At 37.0% G+C, this 8835-nt stretch overlaps 1 long non-coding RNA gene across 1 annotated transcript; it reads right to left on the reverse strand.

Moving 5' to 3' along the window:
* Window positions 1-9: 9 nt before the first annotated feature.
* Window positions 10-7768, reverse strand: LOC125275932. The gene is made up of 3 exons (XR_007186546.1): window positions 7659-7768; window positions 5702-5772; window positions 10-1012 (listed from the first exon to the last, which is right to left on the reverse strand). It is a non-coding gene; the product is annotated as an uncharacterized LOC125275932 (long non-coding RNA).
* Window positions 7769-8835: the final 1067 nt, after the last annotated feature.

Consider the following 8835-nt stretch of genomic DNA (forward strand, 5'->3'; position numbering starts at 1 on the left):
GAGAACATGACTAAACAATTTGACTGTCTTATCCGTACACAATGACACAAGGACTTGTCATTCTGATGGCACTGACATGTTCATTGACACAGATATTTACTTTTGAGAGATGAACTAAGGATTTTGAGTAAGAGAGTGGCTTTTGCAGGTTATCCATGGTGTTTTGCTATTTGTACAAATTGTTTTGAGAAATGCACTTACTGTTTTGCAAATTGTGAGTTTGATTCGAGAAATGTACCAAAGCGACTGAGAAAAACTGTAACATTAAACAAACTTATATTGCTTCCACAGTGCAGAAAAACTAGTCTGACTCCCAATATGCTTTTAATTTGAAAAACGTAGGCCTAATTAATCGTCATATTGCATTTGGATCATCATGTAAATATGGTGACAATAACAGTTTATTGAAAAATATAAATAGTTTGACTATATATTTTAACAGAATTTTCTAGCATCTAGAAAAACTATTAATTTGTTAATTAATCATTTCGTGGAACTTCCAAAAAACTTTGACTTCCAAGGTCAAAGTTCAGAGTGATGCATATTATAAAGTGAATTGATGTTATACTCATAGTCTAAAAATAAGAATTTTGAAAATATAGGCTACCATCAGAAATATTTTTATAAGAATCTGTCACCCTTAAACTAAAAACATCCCTTACAAATGTCCTGTGGTGGTTGTACCGGGTACAGTGATGTACTAAGATCATAATATTCATGTACCGTGATAATTCACAAAATCTATAATCTATAATGTATATATACTGGTAGCACTTTTTCCAATAGCGTATTTACTGTTTATTTAAAATGTGTTCTACTGTGAAATTGTAAGTGTGGAAGCTGGAATATTTCCAATAACTCCGTGAGTTTAGGTTGTCTTGTTGGTTTCTCCAGAAGAAGAAACTCTGACGAAGCACCACCAGGTGGCGACTGCAGATCACACATCCCATCCAGACTGGATTTCTCTGTAAGTGTTGGAGTGGAAATGACCTCTGACCTGTGTGACATCAGCCTATGGAAAGAGGTATTATTGCAAACACTCTTAAAAAAGATTTTTTCACAGTTATGTCATAGAAGAACTATTTTGGATTCCCAAAAGCACCTTTCAGTGATCAGTTCTTAAAAGAACCATTATTTTTCTTAGTGTGAAGAACATTTTATTAACCTAACAAGCCTTTTTCCACTATAAAGAACCTTTTGCGCAATGGAAAGAACCATTAATGCCAATAAAGTCCTTTATTTTTCATCCTTAACGAGCAAAATCCTCCATGAATTCATTAAAATGAAGTGAGCAACATCAGTAATAATGGCTCAACATCCTGCAATGACATTCCTGCAGATGAATCAAGTTTTGGGTCATTTTCGGCTGATAGCTGGGTTTGGGTTTTAGATGTTAGGGTGAAAAACACAAACAGAGAGCCAGTTAAACAGAATGAGTAACTCTTCACACAATGCAACAACCAAACATGCTTTCAGTCAGGTTATCTGTCCTTTCCTTCCACTTAAGATCCTCGGTTCACCAGCAGCAGTCGGCTCTGTTTTAATATAACTGAGGCTCTCACACCTCAGCTCAACAGCTTGTGGAGTTGGAGGCGATTTTCTTTAAGGGATTTCTAACAAGCCTCAGTGCGAACGAGGATAATTTGATCAAACGCAGACTTTTTTGCGAGAGCCAATTAAACAGAGTGAGTAAGACTTCACACAATGCGACAACAGAAAAACAAAACGCTCTGCAAGAACGACAGAAACGCCTCTGTAATCATTCTAATTACAAAATCTCCAAAATTAGTCATGCTCAGCTCTGGAATGTGTGCTGACGATTATTTGAGACGGTTTATCTGGCAGAATTAGATCAGAGCAAAGAGTCTATTGGCAAATAGCAGAAATGTCTGCCTGTGTGTGTCTGTCTACAGAAAAAAACTGGTGCATCTTTCATTTCTTTGTTGTTTCAATTATGTAATCTTCAGCTGTGAACAATGTCTTATGGACAGATGAAACAAAAGTGTAAGAATGTGACAGTGAGGGAGAGTGTACCTGATGTTGTGTTGCTGTTGTTCATGAAGGATCACTTTTATGCATTCATTGGTTTTCACTGAATATCTGATTAAAATATGCAAAGAAAATCAGATGGGGCAAATTATTTTTCTCAGCACTGTATATGTGTTCTGTTATATAATAATTTCCTAATACTAACAAACACACCTCGTTATGGACTCTCTCTCTCTCTCTCTCTCTCTCTCTCTCTATCTATCTATCTATCTATCTATCTGCCTGACTGTCTATCTATCTATCTATCTGTCTGTCTGTCTATCTATCTATCTATCTATCTATCTATCTATCTATCTATCTATCTATCTATCTGAGTCTATCTATCTATCTGTCTGTCTGTCTGTCTGTCTGTCTATCTATCTATCTATCTATCTATCTGAGTCTATCTATCTGTCTGTCTGTCTATCTGAGAGTCTATCTATCTATCTATCTATCTATCTATCTATCATCTGTCTGTCTGTCTATCTTTGAGTCTATCTATCTATCTATCTATCTATCTATCTATCTATCTATCTGAGTCTATCTATCTGTCTGTCTGTCTATCTATCTATCTATCTATCTATCATTCTATCTATCATCTGTCTGTCTGTCTATCTTTGAGTCTATCTATCTATCTATCTATCTATCTATCTATCTATCTATCTATCTGTCTGTCTGTCTGTCTATCATATCTATCTATCTATCTATCTGTCTATCTATCTATCTATCTATCTATCTATCTATCTATCTGAGAGTCTGTCTATCTATCTGTCTATCTATCTATCTATCTATCTGTCTGTCTGTCTATCATATCTATATATCTATCTATCTATCTATCTGAGAGTCTGTCTATCTATCTATCTATCTATCTGTCTGTCTATCTATCTATCTATCTGTCTGTCTGTCTGTCTGTCTATCATATCTATCTATCTATCTATCTGTCTGTCTGTCTATCTGAGAGTCTATCTATCTATCTGTCTGTCTATCTATCTATCTATCTATCTATCTATCTATCTATCTATCTATCTGAGAGTCTGTCTATCCATCTTTCTGTCTGTCTGTCTATCTGAGAGTCTATTTATCTATCTATATATATCTATATATATATATATATATATATATATATATATATATATATATACAGTATCTCACAAAAGTGAGTACACCCCTCACATTTCAGCAACCATTTATTATATATTCTCAAGGGACAATGGATATACTTTAGAGTAGTTAATGTGCAGCTTGTATAACAGTACAGATTTACTGTCCTCTAAAAATAACTCAACATACAGCCATTATTGTCTAAATAACTGGCAACAAAAGTGAGTACACCTTAAGTGAACATGTCAAAACTGTGTCCAAAGTGTCAATATTTATGTCACCATTGTTATCTAGCACTGCATTATTCCTCCTGGGCATGGAATTCTCCAGAGCTGCACAGGTTGTTGCTGGGATCCTCTTCCACTCCTCCATAATGACATCACGGACCTGCTGGATGTTAGACACATGGAGCTTCTCCACCTTCCGCTTGAGGATGCCCCACTGGTGCTCAATAGGGTTCAGGTCTGGAGACATACTTCGCCACTCCATCACCTTCACATCAGCTTCCTCAGCAAGGCAGTTGTCATCTTGGCGGTGTGTTTGGGGTCATTATCATGCCGTTCAGCCCATGTTCTGCTTCAGAATGTCACAGTACATGTTGGAATCCATGTTTCCCTCAGTGAAGTGCAGTTCCCAAGTTCCAGACCATGATGCTACCACCACCATGCTCGACTGTAGGCACTTCTCACCAGGGCGTCGCCACCCATGCTGGACACCACAAGTTTATCTTAGTCTCATCAGACCACAGGACATGGTTCCAGTAATTCATGCTCTTGGACAGGTTGTCTTCAGCAAACTGTTTGCGGGCTTTCTTGTGAGCCAGATTCAGAAGAGGCTTCCTTCTGGGACAACGGTCATGCAAACTGACTTGTTGCAGTGTGCGGCGTATGGTCTGAGCACTGAAAAGCTGACCTTCTGCAACCTCTAAAGCAATGCTGGCAGCACTCATGCGTCTGTTTTTTGCACAAGGTCTCAACTTCTTTGGCCTGTTCCGAGTGTAAAACCTCTCTCTATGACCCTGGCCACTGTACTGTAACTCAGTTTCAGGGTGTTACCGATCTTCTTATAGCCTAGGCCAACTTTGTGGAGAGCAACAATTCTAATTCTCAAATCCTCTGAGCGTTCTTTGCCATGAGGTGCCATGTTGAACATCCAGTGATCAGTATGAGAGAATTGTACTCAAAGCATCAAATTTTAACTGCTCTGATACAAGATATGCAAATTTGTATGGTCCTGTCAAGCAGACAAAAACATGAACATGATGAATAGGACATGTGGTTTTGCATGGTTAAAAGACATACAACTGTTATCACTTAGGGTGTACTCACTTTTGTTGCCAGCTATTTTGACAATAATGGCTGTATGTTGAGTTATTTTCAGAAGACAGTAAATCTATACTGCTATACAAGCAGCACATTGACTACTCTAAAATATATCCAAGTTTCATTTCTATAGTATTGTCCCTTGAGAAGATATACTAAAATGGTTGCTTAAATGTGAGGGGTGTACTCACTTTTGTGAGATACTGTATCTGTCTATCTATCAGTCTGTCTCTCTCTGTCTGTCAGTGTGTATATATATATATATATATATATATATATATACACACATATATATATTGAGAGAGTGCGTGTAAGTGTCTTTCTGTCCATCTATCTTTAGTGTTGTGTGTCTGCGGTCTGTATGTGGCCTGCAGGCTGTTCTTCACAGACCCTCAGCGGGGGCGTCACATGTGCGCTGGCTGCTCTCTCCGCTCGGCGCTGCTAAATGATCCCAGACCGTTCCAAACCATCCCAGGCCGCGCCAAACCAGTACAGAACGCACAACTGCTCCCACATTTGTCCCCGCGTCTGTGTTGACGCGCCGGCCGCCAAGCGCGGGGGTACGGGCCCCTCGTTCAGCTGGGTACAGGCGTCTGACGCGCCCAGCCGGTTGAGGGGCTGTGTTTAAATTAAACAGGCATGCAGGGACGGCCCTGTGTGGGTCCTCGTAAGGCCTCACACACAGATGTTTCTTGGGCATTGTTATCCAGAGAGCACAGATAATTGGTTTTCTCCTGGATGGGACGGATGATGCTGTTGCCAGTGTGTGTGTTTTTTGGGTGTGGGTTTCAGCTATTAGGGTATATGTGTGTGTGTCTGCTGGTTGCCACCATATGCCAGGAGTCGCTTCCTATGGTTTTACAATTTTAGCACATTAACACACAGAGGTGCGGCCGCGACGGGTCGGTTTACCTCAGTCCCGCCGTACTCCGCTCTATTTTTCATGGTTTGCATCGGTTCAGCTCAGAATCGGTCTAAGCTGGTCCGTTTAGCGCTCTGGGGAGACCATGGCTGGGTTTCATGTGGTTTCTCTAAGGCAAACCTCTAAGCAGCACAGCTGAGAGTTTCCGCCTTAGAATTATTCCAATTAACACTTCTGTCGGCTGTCGGCTGCTAATACGGGCTTAATCCCAGCGCTCGAACCTGCTGCTGATCGCCGATCAGCTCTTAACGCCTCTCTCATTAAGACTCTGGATCAGCACTTTTACTGGAGCTTGGTATATGCTGAAGATCTGAACGCCGGTTCTCACCACTAGAGGGCAGTTCATGACTTCGGTTCTGGATGTGGGATTCTGGCGTCCATGTGGACATGAGACCTGACCTAAAAAGAGATGAGAGGACAGAGAGAGAGGTTTCTTAGACTAGGAATGACTGAAGCTAAATATTTTTGATCAGGAGACTGAATTAAAAGTCATTGCATTTAATTATCAACTTTGTCTCAAATGTTTTCCACAGAAGTGTGTTTATATATATATATATATATATATATATATATATATATATATATATATATATATAATATGTGTGTGTTATATATATATAATATGTGTGTGTGTGTGTGTGTGTGTATAAATTATATAAAAAATAAAAATGCCACTTTTGGGTCAAATATGGACAAACCCACTTTGGTTTGGTTTGGTTTGTTCATATTTGACCCAACCATGGCATTTTTTTATATAATTGTTTTTTGTGTGTATATATATATATATATATATATATATATACTCCTGTGGAAAACATTTGAGACAAAGTTGATAATCAGAAGTCTCATAAATATACATTCTTCAACAAAAAAATAGTTATTGAGGGGAGAAAAAAATATTTTAGTTTAATGATTTAAATTGTGTGCTTTTTAACATTTTAATGAAGTTAGATAGTTTTAATTCATTAACATTTTAAATAATAATTATCATTAATATTAATATTACTACTAATTATTATTATTATTATTATTATTATTATTATTATGTCAGGAGTGTCTAGAGTAAATTAATTAACCACAACACATTTTGTGATTTGATTTCAGAATTTTCCAGAAATGCACGTTCTTTAATATAAACATGTAATTGTGGGGGAAATTATGATTTCAGTTTACATTGTGATTACATAGTTTTTTAGCATTTTAATTATATTGCTGTAACATATAAATACGAATTATTATTATAATTACTAATACTTAATAATAATAATAATAATAATACCTATTATTGTTATTATTATCATCATATCAATAGTCATTTTAATTTAAATAATTTTAAGTCATCCTAAGGCCCTGTTTGAGAACCACTGTCGTACAATAAGAATATAGAGCTAAAAAAATTAATGTATATATCAGGCCAGATCATTTGGTGAGCAATATTTGAGTTCACATTGAGATTTTTGAGTGTAATTCTGAGCACAATTTGAGACACTCCTAAAAGAGGAGGAGACACAAAAGTCTCATTTTTGTCTAGAAGAAACAGGATTGTGTGTTTTGTTTTTGCAGTCCAATAGACCAGCGTCAGTCGCTCATTCACCTGTCGATGAAGCATTAATTGGACGGAAGGCCCTTTGACACGCTCAGGTGTAATTTCTCTTACTGTTTACATCCACATCCAGCAGTTGAAACCAAAGCCGAGGGTTAGATTCACAGACACATACGGAGACATGAACATACCTACACGTCACTTAAGCAACTGCTGCTAATTACTGCGATACATCAGACACGTCTGCCATGATGGAAAGGTCAAGATCCGCTCGAAAAACACAAACAAGTGAAATGACACATGCAACAAGCATCATGCCAGTGTCAGCGTCTCAATCGTTGACTGCGCTGTTATGGCATTTTTTGTTTGTGTAATAGTAGCAGGTTGGTTAGTGATTACGTATGACGATTTTCCCAACAAGCAGCAGCATCGCTACATCACAGTTTGTATGTCACATTGTACTGCTCTCGAGCAACAATCAAAACGCGCTCTCCTACAGTATTACTCTCTGATTCATTTAGTGAATCTTTTGATTCAAACTGAATCAATAGATTCAAAGAAAAGATTTTCAGTTCATTCGATTCATCAATCAGAACTGTTCACAAACATAAACTACAGCACTGATGGGCACATATATGACAGCTGATGGGTCTGTGTGTGTATATCAGTGTGGATGTGCATGATGATGTGCAAATGAATGTTGTTTCTTTGTGTGTGTTGATGAAATCCTCTTGACTCATACCTGTCAATTCCATCTCATGTGATGCTGTGACTCAGACTCCGCCCACAGACCAAGTGACTGATGGTCCGACACACACACACACACAGCTGCTGCTGTTGCTATAGTGGCCTAAAAAAAACAAAAAAAAAAACATTTGTGTTTTACACATGTGAGTTCACAGCTCTGAATCATCTGCATTTACATGTTAACAGACAATATAAAAGAACAATAACGGTCTTTAGAGATATAAGACAGTCATTGTGAGTCTGTATGTGGGTAGTTGACATGCAAACAGTCATGCAATGTGACATTGTTTATCTAAAACTGCATTAAAAAAAAAACATTTTTATGATTTGTTTATAATTATTGTATATATATGCCAATATTTAATATGTAATATGTACAGTATATTTTTCAATTCAAATCCTGCAGTGTGAATTAGAATTTTTTAACATACATTATTCCATGTATCTCTCAATTAATGAGCTCATGAAAATGAGTATATATATATATATATATATATATATATATATATATATATATATATATATATATATATATATATAATTATTTATATTTAGTTTTATCTTTCTAAGTTTCTGTCCATCTTATTTGTTCACAACAAATGTGTATGCATGCAAACTGTGTAAATGTAAATGTGTGTGTGTTGAACGGAAGGGATTGTTGTGTTATTTTCAAAAAGCTCATTAGTGATGATCTGGTACATCAGGGTCCTCGTGTGTGTGTTTGTGTGCTGTCTCGGATTCATTCCTTATTCGTATTTCCCGATTCATTTTGTGATTTCACGTATATCACAGTGTATTAAGAGTTTGTGAGTGTTTGTCAGAGCAGCAGCAGGTCGCATGTGGTTTATACATTGTGATTGTGTGTGTTACATGTAGGAGTGTGTGAGATGTTTGTGTGTGAGGTGTGTGTGTAGGCCTTGTGGAGAACACTTGATTGTGTGTGTCGGTGTGAATGTGTGTGTAGTGGGGTGTTAGCTATAGTTTAAGGTGTGTTTTTTTTTTTTTTTTTTTTTTTTGCCAAATGTATTTTTTTTAAAAAAGTATAAATGTCCCAAAATAAAAATGTGTCATAATGTCAACATAAACTAGAAGGGAAGTCTTTAAAAATATGTGTGTGTGTGTGTGTGTGTGTGTATATATATATATATATATATATTACACTGCCTTCCTAA

This window comes from Megalobrama amblycephala, linkage group LG9 (genome assembly GCF_018812025.1).
Source record: "Megalobrama amblycephala isolate DHTTF-2021 linkage group LG9, ASM1881202v1, whole genome shotgun sequence".
In the NCBI taxonomy this organism is placed as follows: domain Eukaryota; kingdom Metazoa; phylum Chordata; class Actinopteri; order Cypriniformes; family Xenocyprididae; genus Megalobrama; species Megalobrama amblycephala.